Raw genomic sequence first — 14,062 nt, forward strand, 5'->3', positions numbered from 1 at the left:
CAGGCCTGTCGCTGGTTCTCGCTGATTTTTGTATCACGATTTGGGGCATCACAACTTTTTTTGCGTTTCACATTTTTTCGGTGTCGCAATCATTTTAACGCAGTCATTTGGCGCGTTATCGTAATATTAACACATGGTGCCACTGGGTTGAGAATACAACGTTAACACTGTGTTATTTTGTTGTGATAGACTGCAATGTGCAAAGTTGCGTTAAGCTAACTTTGCGATAATTATAACACGTTCTTGAGAATATCCCCCAATATTTCTCGAGTTTTAAAAAACTAATTATTTTGTCAGTTATATAGCTCTGGGTCCTAGCACAGGTGTCTTCAAACACAATACTCTAAAGCCCACCTAATGAGCTGCATCCTGTTTTGCAATGCATGTCAATGTTTTCTGTGTGCTGCATGCTTCTTAATTTCCACCTTAGCAGCACTGATTACATCTAATAATGGCATCTACTGTAACATATATAACAACCAAAAACCTAGCCATCTGATATCAAAAAGTGTGTGTTTATTAAAAAAAGATATAATAAAATATATTCTGGAAATGTTTTTACAGATACTTCCTAGGTTAGTTGGCTAGATGTTCCAATCCTAGACCAATCTATGACCACTACCATTACCAGAATAAAATCTTCTGGGTCTATAGATCTAGGGTGACCAGATTTCTAGAACGAAAAACCGGGACGGGCACGGAGATAGAAATGGGACTAAATGTCCTATTAGGTCTCAGGGCATATTAAATATAAAAAAATGTATATTCACATTCTCTCCCAGTACTGTGAAGAGCTCCAGGGCATAGGCTGCTGGTGGCCTGGCATTGACCTATGGGCTCTGCAACCAGGATTCACACCTCATTAAATCCTGCTGTGCAGCTTGAAGCAGCACAGCAGGAGAGTTTAAAGAGTGAACTTCTGTCCATGTTTCTAAGGAGGCCCGTGGAAATGTGAGCCTGCACAACATTATGATTAATGTGAAGCTTCACCCGCACCTCTCTTAAAAACCGGGACATTTCTTTGTTTTGTCAGGACGCTGAGGCAGTCTTTAAAAAACTTGGACTGTCTGAGCAAAACCGGGACGTCTGGTCAGACTACCAAAGAGGAAAGTCAAAGCATGCTGATTTACTTACAAGAAACGAAGGGTCACAACTGCTACAGCAATTCAGACATGATAAAAGTAGAAGGGGACGTATGATGATCCTATTCAGTGCTGAGTCAGCAGGTTCAGGGACCATGCCATGACGGGCTATGCTGGATCATTGTAGGGTGACCATATTTTTAAATGGAAAAAACAGGAAGGGCAGAGACATAGAAATAGGACTAAATGCCCAATTACATCTTAGGGCAATAGGTCGAGTGAGCAAGCGGCTGTTAGGCTGCAAAACGCGTCTTAGACACAAGGGAAATAAAACCAGTCTGAAGCACTAACTTGCGGGTCTGTGTCCAGTTTTGCGGCTTGAGGCGCTCAGCATCCAGTCAGCGCAGGCGCGCAACACCCATTGAACTCACCGGGCTTCAGCCCCCCCCCACTCCCCCCCCGTCGTGTGTGGCAGCCCGGGATGAGACAGATCCCGGGCACACACAGAGCAAATGTGGCTCTAGTTGCGCCTCTGAGTCAGCGTGTGGTGCAAATTTGGAATACTTTCACACATATATATATATATATATATATACATTGTTATAATGAAATTAGAGCACAGTTAGTGTTTCGATTGACAGCTATAAACAAATAATCAAGGACTGCACCTACCTGGATTTGGTTCTCCTGCTGGGACAGAAGCCCACTTGGGAGCCATTAGGAATATTGTTGGTTTCCTAGAAAGTAGAAAATTTCCGGAAATTGCCCTGTCAGGAATTTATGAAGCAAAAAGTAGCAAGTCGATGGACAGATAGTTATTCATAACCTCAGGATTTATGTTTTTTAAGAATAGGCCTCACTGTTCCTTGCTCACTAAGCCTGACCTAAGGAAAGAGTCCCATTCTAAAGAATGACTTTTTTGAAGTCCTAGTTTTTGTGGTGGACTATTTTAAAGGTTTCGATTGGGGGAAACCAGATTCACACCTCATAATCAGGAAAAACAGATAATCTATTCTAGAGATAAGTTGCTAGAAGATAACTGGCTGAAGAAACTCACTGACCATAGAGTCATCATATACTAAAAGACTGAAACTGGATAGATGACTGTATTGTGTTTATTTTGAAAAGAAAGTACTGGAACAGGTTGTTGCAGACTTCTGTGTGTAGGATGTCTGGGCTGAAATATTGGTAGCAGTATTGAATTTACTTACAATATTAAAGGTTTAGTATTGCTTATTCTCAGAGTTGTGTAAGTTGTTAATAAGTTGTGTATTGTAATTAAAATTCTAAGGTGGTTTGGATTGCCTTTTGCGTTAGGATAGTCTGCTTTCCAATGCTTAGTGAATGAATAAACAATGGAGTTTAGTGCATGGTTTCAAATGGTCATCTGTAGCGGGAGTCCAGTTAAATATTCTGGACCGGATTAAGAAAAGTTTGTGTTAGGTTTCCAGTACTTTTTTGTAGCATAACCTAATACAAAGTCTTATGCAGGGATTTACCAACCAATCCAAATCACAATGTGCATTTGTCTGCAACACAGCACAACGAGCCGTCTTGAATTACTTTGCATCAAGGGAGCATTCTATGGGTGTTGAATGGTCATTCCCTTGCATTTACCCATGGTTTTGACACTTTCCTATCTACAAAGAATTGCATATGAAGATTTGTGGCAAAACTCTGCGCCTCCCCGAGGCCGGTGTAATGATGAGATATTTTTATTTCTCCTAGTTTTTTTTACTTTTTGCATGTGTGCTGCATTCAGCAGCACATATACGAAGAGGAAAATGCCTTAAAGCATAGTTTTTGTTCAGGAAGGGACAACTTTATGCACAGAATTATACTGAGTACAATGCAGGTACTTTGCATTTTGGCATAGGGGAACGGCATCAGCGCATGGCATCCACAAGTGCGCCAGCACCGACAGTGAGTACAATTGTGCCGCTTCTAAGTAGGTATGGTTCAGTTCCTGCTCTTTCCTGATCATAAAACACAGAGCAGCAACTTTAGTTGAATCACTGCAGTGCGAGACCTCTTGGTAAATATGTCTCTTATTGTAAAGAGATAACAGTTAAGTGTAGGAGGACTAGAAAAGACCTTATTTGGGTGCTTTAGATTGACCTTAGACCAGGGTCTCGACCTAGTGTGTAAACATTTGATGACATTATGGGGCATATTCTCAAGGACTTATTGCCGAGTTAGCAGCACTTCATCTCAGTCAAAGTGGCGATAGATTTATTGCCCTATTCACAAGCTGGTGCTAACAGCCAATATCACCAGCTTTCCTGTGATAGCAGCCACAAAAAACATCGCAACAGATGACACTGGCAACTAACGCTAATGATATGCAGAGTAGGCGTTCCCGTGCAAAAAGCTGCAAAAACACCACTTTGCAACATTCTCAACGACCAGCCAGATCGGCGATAAGACCTCAAAACATGCGATAAGGCGCGTTAGGAGCCGGGATTTAACACCTGATCTTACCTGGTGTTCAGTCGGACAACAACCTGAACCATAAAAGGGAGCCCAGCCCAGATCCACACATGAAGATCAACAGATGCCATAGAGCTACTGATCATGCAGCTCGGACTCCAAGAGGGCCAAAACACCCATCACCACCACTCCCAGAACCCCCCATGGGCACCCCCGACAAAGATATTTAACATCATGAACAAAACAATTCGTCTGATGTCACACAATTACAACAAATAACATTCATTTGTAGTAAAAAAAAAAGGAGAATCATTCATTCTTCATTGAATTTCCAAACAACATTTTCCATTCAAATGTAGCTCAAAACAACTATTTGGAACGGTCATGGGTGGTCTTCCCTTGACAATCTGTAAATCACAGCCTGCAAGACAAAATTCAAGATAAGAAAGTGTGCAATGCGCTCATGATAGGACTGAGAGAGAGGAAGAGAAAGAGAGAGGGGGAGAGTGAGAAAGAGAGAAAGGAAGAGAGAGAAAGAGAGAGAGGGAGAGAGAGAGAAAGAGAGAGAGAGGAAGAGAGAGAGGGAGAGAGATGAAGAGAGAGGGAGAAAGAGGGAGAGAGAGGGAGAGGGAGAGAGAGGGCGAAAAAGAGAGAGAGAGGAAGAGAGAGGGAGAGAGAGAGAGAAAGAGAAAGAGAGAGAGGGGAAGAGAGAGAGGGAGAGAGAGAAAGAGAGAGAGGGAGAGAGAGGGAGAAAGAGAGGGAGAAAGAGAGGGAGAGAGAGAGAGAGAGAGAGAGAGAGAGGATGAGAAAAAGAGAGAAAGAGTGAGAAAGCGAGAGAGAGGGAGAGAGAGGGAACAAGAGAAAGTGAAAGAGAGAAAGAGAGAGACAGAAAGAGAGAGATTGTACAAGGAACGCAAGGCCAATCGGGCTCTTGGCTCATACATGCCAAATGGTGTGTGTGTATCGCTATTGGGTCACCATAAGCCTAAGGACTGGCCTCAATTGCAGCACGAAAGCCACATCACATTTCCGGAATGCAAGCAGTAGTCACACTAACATGAGGGATGAAAGCTCCTTTGTCTCGAAACATAAGGTGGAAGGACATCTGCACCTCCAACCTTGGACTTGAATGCGGCTGGCACCCCCTGAGAGAGATACCATGGCAGATGATGATGACTCCCACACCACGCACAGCGCTAATGAAAGACCAACGTATCCACACCCCCATACACAGAAGTCCCTGCTTGAGGTACTCCTGCATGGAATGCCCATGACACTTACATACACAACAACCCATATGCCCAAATGTTGCACACACCTATCGACGCATTGCTCCGAACTGTGGCATATCATCCATATAACTGCCACAGGTCAGAAGTGTGCCGGTACTACGAGATCCACCAACACAATGGCAGGACATCCCGGCCACATGCACAACCCCTGTCACGTGGAACTGTACCATGCATGTATGCTGCATTTGTTAGGTGCACTGCCACTGGCAGTGGTGCGCATCACTTACTGTCTGAGCTTCCGTCTTGCGTACGCCACCTGCATCCAGCCCTGGTTCACCACGGTCGATCATGCACATCTGAGTGACCCATGGATGTCTGCCTCTCCAACACAACGGTAGCTGAACTGGATTATGACTTCTGTGTGTGTACCCTGTTGGCCCACGACCAGAAGTCTAACTGTGATACCTGTGCATGGGATGCCTTGATATTTGGCATATGTGCTGGCAGTTGGGCATAGGAGATTGCACAAGTCCTCGTGTGCAGTGACCACATCGAGGAGCTCCCCTATTGGGCTGTGTTGCGGATTGGTGAAACAGTGTGGACGGAGCACATCTATCTGGACCAGTTAATGGATTGGCTCATCCTCATATTCGTTGAACTCTTCAACAACATACACTTGGAACTGATTGCCCAGGAAGCTGCGCTTGCATTCATGGACGGGTAACTACAATCCTACAGCCACAACTGATTGTAATCCAGAGCACAGGTCCCAACACCTTGTTGCATCTTGCAGGAATGGTCACATATCCCACCACAACAGTGGACATGTCTGCATTCGCCTGGACTCAGAATGCATGTGCGTGTACATACTCGTGTTGCCACACACCTGTGCAAGGTGAGGCAGTCCAATAGGTGGAGCTGCACAGCGTTATTTGGCATACTGCTGGAGGGAGAGTACACACATGGCAATGCAGTACTACATGTGTCCTTGTTGGACCCTTTCACCTGCTTGCTTTCAGCAGAGCAGACAGTCAGTGCAGTCCCATGGGCTGTGAGTCGTGTCCCCCGACACGGGGTAATGTGTATGTGCGCAACAAGACATGACTCATCCAGCAAGGCAAGGTGGGCTGAGACCGTTGCCATCCGTAATTATTGGTGTTAATTTTTGCCTCCCCATTTCTTGCACCTCTACATGTTCCTATGCTGCCTGTTAGTGTCTGAAGAATTGGTCTGCATGTTGTGGCCCTTATCTTGCCCGTACTGACACGCACGTCTACACAACTTCACTAGTGTTCAACTGTGATGAGTGTTGATTAGAATGACAAATCGTGTGCCTCAATGAGCATTGTCCGTACACAGGGAGGGACTGACTGACGCATTTCACTTGGGGGTGAGTCCCTAATGACAGCTCCTCTCTGTGAGCCAGACATTGTGGTTGTGATAGTTGCTGGTAGACCTGTGCTCTTACGTGTCTTCAACAATGTGAGTATGGTGTCCAACTTCTTGCATGTGGATCAATGTGATCCATCAAATCAGTCTGTGTCTACACAGTTGAGTGTGAGTAGGTATGCAAAGAGATGTTCTGTTGTCATATGTAATGGGGGACACTACTTTGGGCCTGCTATTGAATTTGACATTTTTACACACAGCTGTATTTAATAAATGGACGAGGGGCTACTTTGGGGGGTTGCAAGATTGTTGTTCATGAGCAATGAGGCCGCAGCTAGTTCACGCATTCACAGTCATCTAATAGGCCATGTGGGTCAGGGTAAAACATGCGCATTGATGTCATTTCCCAGGGTGTACATTTTTGTGCAATCAATGTCCCTACATTCATCTATACTTATATACTTGATTGAACAAAGACATGACACATCTGTGTGATTTGGAATGTTTTATTCACATTCTGTGGTGTGTCGGAGCTGGAGCAGTACATGGCCATACGAAACACACATTACATAGTTGACCAGTGAAGGCCCAACCAGAGTCCTTTGGGGAATGATAAGTTAATTGGAAGAGGAAGAGTTCAGTCCGCATTCCGATTGCTGTCTCATTGGTAACCAGAGCACATATGGCAGTCCATGTCGGGATCCAGGTGAATGCAGAGTGTTTCGGGGGACAGTGGGATGTGTTGTTCCAGGGCATGATGCAGAGGGCTGAACAAAGCAGGAACAGGCCATTTGGCAGGGATGAATGCCACAACCTCCTTTCGCATACAGAGTCATTACCATCCACACCTTAGTCCTCTGATATGTCTTCTGTGTCAGGTGTGTCAGGTGTCAGGTGTGTATGGTGGTGTTATGACTGCACCACTGTGTTCCACTGACACATCAGGGGGCGGAGGTGGTATGGCTGCATCACTGTGTGCCACTGACGCTTCAGGGGGCGGAGGTGGTATGACTGCATAATTGTGTGCCACTGACACATCAGGGGTCAGAGATGTGTGTGTCAAATTTATGCAGTAGTCATCTGGGACAGGCTCTGTGACAGCAATGGCAAGATCAGGATCTGCAGGTCATGGAAGATCCCAGCTACATTTCGCTGGTGTTAAGCCACAGCAGCCATCCTTCTGTGCTGTCGTCGCTGGAACCTGTCTGACTAGATAGTTCTTGTATCCAAGCAATGGCTCCGGCCAGGTCAGCCAAGGATTGTTGTAGAGCATGGAACGGACTGTGGGTGTCCGTTAGGGACTCTAAGTGGTCCCTAATGGGACTTATACAACCATGTAGGGCATCTAGTTTGGCTGCCACGAGGTCGAAACCCACCCGCACCTGTTCAGCCAGCTCCTTATGGGAGTCTAACACATGGCATTGGAATGCCATGTGTCTTTCCGTGAGGTGGTGGGAGACAGCCATGGCGGTGTGTGCTTCCTGCTGTGTGGTCTGTGCAGGGGGTGGGATCCTCTGGATTCAGCTGGGCTACCCTGCTCCTAGAGGTGGGGTGTGGAGGCTGTCCACGAGCCGTTGGAGGGTGTCAGAGCAGATGGCCAGGGGGTCCTCTTCATCATCCCTGAAGATATGTCTGGTCTGCTCTGCAGGAGGTGTTGATTGTCCCTCTGCAATGTAAAGGGGTGATGCAGGTTCCAAGGGTATCATGGACATGTTCCACAATCACCGTGGGTGTGCAAAGTGCTACACATAATTGTGCATGTGTACCATTGTTCCCATCTCCCCCGTCCCCCTAGTCCCTGGTCGTTACTCACCCTGTTGCTGTATCGAGCTGTGTCTGGACTCCCAACTCGTTGCACCTTCTCCACATTGATGACTTTGGCAACCGTTTCCTCCAGCTCATCCAGCTCCTCCTGTGGCGCAGGACTCCCACCTCCAGTCGCTACTGCTGCCTTCCTGTCGGCAGCAAGTTTCTGCTTGGTTTGGCTTTTCACATCATGTCAGCACCTCTTGACCTCCTCCATTGGCCTCTTCAACACTCCGACTGCATTCACTTTGTTCACGTTGGACTGCCATATTTCCGTTTGTGTTGCTAATGACACAGTGGAGATGAGGAACAGTTGTTGGTAGTGTTCTATCATCTCTGTGACAATGATCCGGTTTTCCTGCAGACTGAACCCTGTCTTCCTCTTCTCCTTGCCCTTCCCCGACCACGGGCTTCCTGGTTGGTCCTTCGTGGAGCTTGTGGTGTTTGAGCTGTCCTCTGCACTCGGTCTGGGTGCATCCATGGTGCTACGGAGTTGATTTTGGTGTGTTTTTGTGTTGTTTTTATAGTGCATTTTCCCGCATGACGTGTGGGAATTGCAGGCCTGTCGCTGGTTCTCGCTGATTTTTGTATCACGATTTGGGGCATCACAACTTTTTTTGCGTTTCACATTTTTTCGGTGTCGCAATAATTTTAACGCAGTCATTTGGCGCGTTATCGTAATATTAACACATGGTGCTGCTGGGTTGAGAATACAACGTTAACACTGTGTTATTTTGTTGTGATAGACTGCGATGTGCAAAGTTGCGTTAAGCTAACTTTGCGATAATTATAACACGTTCTTGAGAATATCCCCCAATATTTCTCGAGTTTTAAAAAACTAATTATTTTGTCAGTTATATAGCTCTGGGTCCTAGCACAGGTGTCTTCAAACACAATACTCTAAAGCCCACCTAATGAGCTGCATCCTGTTTTGCAATGCATGTCAATGTTTTCTGTGTGCTGCATGCTTCTTAATTTCCACCTTAGCAGCACTGATTACATCTAATAATGGCATCTACTGTAACATATATAACAACCAAAAACCTAGCCATCTGATATCAAAAAGTGTGTGTTTATTAAAAAAAGATATAATAAAATATATTCTGGAAATGTTTTTACAGATACTTCCTAGGTTAGTTGGCTAGATGTTCCAATCCTAGACCAATCTATGACCACTACCATTACCAGAATAAAATCTTCTGGGTCTATAGATCTAGGGTGACCAGATTTCTAGAACGAAAAACCGGGACGGGCACAGAGATAGAAATGGGACTAAATGTCCTATTAGGTCTCAGGGCATATTAAATATAAAAAAATGTATATTCACATTCTCTCCCAGTACTGTGAAGAGCTCCAGGGCATAGGCTGCTGGTGGCCTGGCAATGACCTATGGGCTCTGCAACCCGGATTCACACCTCATTAAATCCTGCTGTGCAGCTTGAAGCAGCACAGCAGGAGAGTTTAAAGAGTGAACTTCTGTCCATGTTTCTAAGGAGGCCCGTGGAAATGTGAGCCTGCACAACATTATGATTAATGTGAAGCTTCACCCGCACCTCTCTTAAAAACCGGGACATTTATTTGTTTTGTCAGGACGCTGAGGCAGTCTTTAAAAAACTTGGACTGTCTGAGCAAAACCGGGACGTCTGGTCAGACTACCAAAGAGGAAAGTCAAAGCATGCTGATTTACTTACAAGAAACGAAGGGTCACAACTGCTACAGCAATTCAGACATGATAAAAGTAGAAGGGGACGTATGATGATCCTATTCAGTGCTGAGTCAGCAGGTTCAGGGGCCATGCCATGACGGGCTATGCTGGATCATTGTAGGGTGACCATATTTTTAAATGGAAAAAACAGGAAGGGCAGAGACATAGAAATAGGACTAAATGCCCAATTACATCTTAGGGCAATAGGTCGAGTGAGCAAGCGGCTGTTAGGCTGCAAAACGCGTCTTAGACACAAGGGAAATAAAACCAGTCTGAAGCACTAACTTGCGGGTCTGTGTCCAGTTTTGCGGCGTGAGGCGCTCAGCATCCAGTCAGCGCAGGCGCGCAACACCCATTGAACTCACCGGGCTTCAGCCCCCCCCCACTCCCCCCCCGTCGTGTGTGGCAGCCCGGGATGAGACAGATCCCGGGCACACACAGAGCAAATGTGGCTCTAGTTGCGCCTCTGAGTCAGCGTGTGGTGCAAATTTGGAATACTTTCACACATATATATATATATATATATATATATATATACATTGTTATAATGAAATTAGAGCACAGTTAGTGTTTCGATTGACAGCTATAAACAAATAATCAAGGACTGCACCTACCTGGATTTGGTTCTCCTGCTGGGACAGAAGCCCACTTGGGAGCCATTAGGAATATTGTTGGTTTCCTAGAAAGTAGAAAATTTCCGGAAATTGCCCTGTCAGGAATTTATGAAGCAAAAAGTAGCAAGTCGATGGACAGATAGTTATTCATAACCTCAGGATTTATGTTTTTTAAGAATAGGCCTCACTGTTCCTTGCTCACTAAGCCTGACCTAAGGAAAGAGTCCCATTCTAAAGAATGACTTTTTTGAAGTCCTGGTTTTTGTGGTGGACTATTTTAAAGGTTTCGATTGGGGGAAACCAGATTCACACCTCATAATCAGGAAAAACAGATAATCTATTCTAGAGATAAGTTGCTAGAAGATAACTGGCTGAAGAAACTCACTGACCATAGAGTCATCATATACTAAAAGACTGAAACTGGATAGATGACTGTATTGTGTTTATTTTGAAAAGAAAGTACTGGAACAGGTTGTTGCAGACTTCTGTGTGTAGGATGTCTGGGCTGAAATATTGGTAGCAGTATTGAATTTGCTTACAATATTAAAGGTTTAGTATTGCTTATTCTCAGAGTTGTGTAAGTTGTTAATAAGTTGTGTATTGTAATTAAAATTCTAAGGTGGTTTGGATTGCCTTTTGCGTTAGGATAGTCTGCTTTCCAATGCTTAGTGAATGAATAAACAATGGAGTTTAGTGCATGGTTTCAAATGGTCATCTGTAGCGGGAGTCCAGTTAAATATTCTGGACCGGATTAAGAAAAGTTTGTGTTAGGTTTCCAGTACTTTTTTGTAGCATAACCTAATACAAAGTCTTATGCAGGGATTTACCAACCAATCCAAATCACAATGTGCATTTGTCTGCAACACAGCACAACGAGCCGTCTTGAATTACTTTGCATCAAGGGAGCATTCTATGGGTGTTGAATGGTCATTCCCTTGCATTTACCCATGGTTTTGACACTTTCCTATCTACAAAGAATTGCATATGAAGATTTGTGGCAAAACTCTGCGCCTCCCCGAGGCCGGTGTAATGATGAGATATTTTTATTTCTCCTAGTTTTTTTTACTTTTTGCATGTGTGCTGCATTCAGCAGCACATATACGAAGAGGAAAATGCCTTAAAGCATAGTTTTTGTTCAGGAAGGGACAACTTTATGCAGAGAATTATACTGAGTACAATGCAGGTACTTTGCATTTTGGCATAGGGGAACTGCATCAGCGCATGGCATCCACAAGTGCGCCAGCACCGACAGTGAGTACAATTGTGCCGCTTCTAAGTAGGTATGGTTCAGTTCCTGCTCTTTCCTGATCGTAAAACACAGAGCAGCAACTTTAGTTGAATCACTGCAGTGCGAGACCTCTTGGTAAATATGTCTCTCATTGTAAAGAGATAACAGTTAAGTGTAGGAGGACTAGAAAAGACCTTATTTGGGTGCTTTAGATTGACCTTAGACCAGGGTCTCGACCTAGTATGTAAACATTTGATGACATTATGGGGCATATTCTCAAGGACTTATTGCCGAGTTAGCAGCACTTCATCTCAGTCAAAGTGGCGATAGATTTATTGCCCTATTCACAAGCTGGTGCTAACAGCCAATATCACCAGCTTTCCTGTGATAGCAGCCACAAAAAACATCGCAACAGATGACACTGGCAACTAACGCTAATGATATGCAGAGTAGGCGTTCCCGTGCAAAAAGCTGCAAAAACACCACTTTGCAACATTCTCAACGACCAGCCAGATCGGCGATAAGACCTCAAAACATGCGATAAGGCGCGTTAGGAGCCGGGATTTAACACCTGATCTTACCTGGTGTTCAGTCGGACAACAACCTGAACCATAAAAGGGAGCCCAGCCCAGATCCACACATGAAGATCAACAGATGCCATAGAGCTACTGATCATGCAGCTCGGACTCCAAGAGGGCCAAAACACCCATCACCACCACTCCCAGAACCCCCCATGGGCACCCCCGACAAAGATATTTAACATCATGAACAAAACAATTTGTCTGATGTCACACAATTACAACAAATAACATTCATTTGTAGTAAAAAAAAAAGGAGAATCATTCATTCTTCATTGAATTTCCAAACAACATTTTCCATTCAAATGTAGCTCAAAACAACTATTTGGAACGGTCATGGGTGGTCTTCCCTTGACAATCTGTAAATCACAGCCTGCAAGACAAAATTCAAGATAAGAAAGTGTGCAATGCGCTCATGATAGGACTGAGAGAGAGGAAGAGAAAGAGAGAGGGGGAGAGTGAGAAAGAGAGAAAGGAAGAGAGAGAAAGAGAGAGAGGGAGAGAGAGAGAAAGAGAGAGAGAGGAAGAGAGAGAGGGAGAGAGATGAAGAGAGAGGGAGAAAGAGGGAGAGAGAGGGAGAGGGAGAGAGAGGGCGAAAAAGAGAGAGAGAGGAAGAGAGAGGGAGAGAGAGAGAGAAAGAGAAAGAGAGAGAGGGGAAGAGAGAGAGAGGAAGAGAGAGAGAGGGAGAGAGAGAAAGAGAGAGAGGGAGAGAGAGGGAGAAAGAGAGGGAGAAAGAGAGGGAGAGAGAGAGAGAGAGAGAGAGAGAGAGAGGATGAGAAAAAGAGAGAAAGAGTGAGAAAGAGAGAGAGAGGGAGAGAGAGGGAACAAGAGAAAGTGAAAGAGAGAAAGAGAGAGACAGAAAGAGAGAGATTGTACAAGGAACGCAAGGCCAATCGGGCTCTTGGCTCATACATGCCAAATGGTGTGTGTTTATCGCTATTGGTGCACCATAAGCCTAAGGCCTGGCCTCAATTGCAGCACGAAAGCCACATCACATTTCCGGAATGCAAGCAGTAGTCACACTAACATGAGGGATGAAAGCTCCTTTGTCTCGAAACATAAGGTGGAAGGACATCTGCACCTCCAACCTTGGACTTAAATGCGGCTGGCACCCCCTGAGAGAGATACCATGGCAGATGATGAGGACTCCCACACCACGCACAGCGCTAATGAAAGACCAACGTATCCACACCCCCATACACAGAAGTCCCTGCTTGAGGTACTCCTGCATGGAATGCCCATGACACTTACATACACAACAACCCATATGCCCAAATGTTGCACACACCTATCGACGCATTGCTCCGAACTGTGGCATATCATCCACATAACTGCCACAGGTCAGAAGTGTGCCGGTACTACGAGATCCACCAACACAATGGCAGGACATCCCGGCCACATGCACAACCCCTGTCACGTGGAACTGTACGATGCATGTATGCTGCATTTGTTAGGTGCACTGCCACTGGCAGTGGTGCGCATCACTTACTGTCTGAGCTTCCGTCTTGCGTACGAACCTGCATCCAGCCCTGGTTCACCACGGTCGATCATGCACATCTGAGTGACCCATGGATGTCTGCCTCTCCAACACAACGGTAGCTGAACTGGATTATGACTTCTGTGTGTGTACCCTGTTGGCCCACGACCAGAAGTCTAACTGTGATACCTGTGCATGGGATGCCTTGATATTTGGCATATGTGCTGGCAGTTGGGCATAGGAGATTGCACAAGTCCTCGTGTGCAGTGACCACATCGAGGAGCTCCCCTATTGGGCTGTGTTGCGGATTGGTGAAACAGTGTGGACGGAGCACATCTATCTGGACCAGTTAATGGATTGGCTCATCCTCATATTCGTTGAACTCTTCAACAACATACACTTGGAACTGATTGCCCAGGAAGCTGCGCTTGCATTCATGGACGAGTAACTACAATCCTACAGCCACAACTGATTGTAATCCAGAGCACAGGTCCCAACACCTTCTTGCATCTTGCAGGAAT

Source organism: Lissotriton vulgaris, chromosome 2_1, assembly GCF_964263255.1.
Source record: "Lissotriton vulgaris chromosome 2_1, aLisVul1.2, whole genome shotgun sequence".
NCBI lineage: Eukaryota > Metazoa > Chordata > Amphibia > Caudata > Salamandridae > Lissotriton > Lissotriton vulgaris.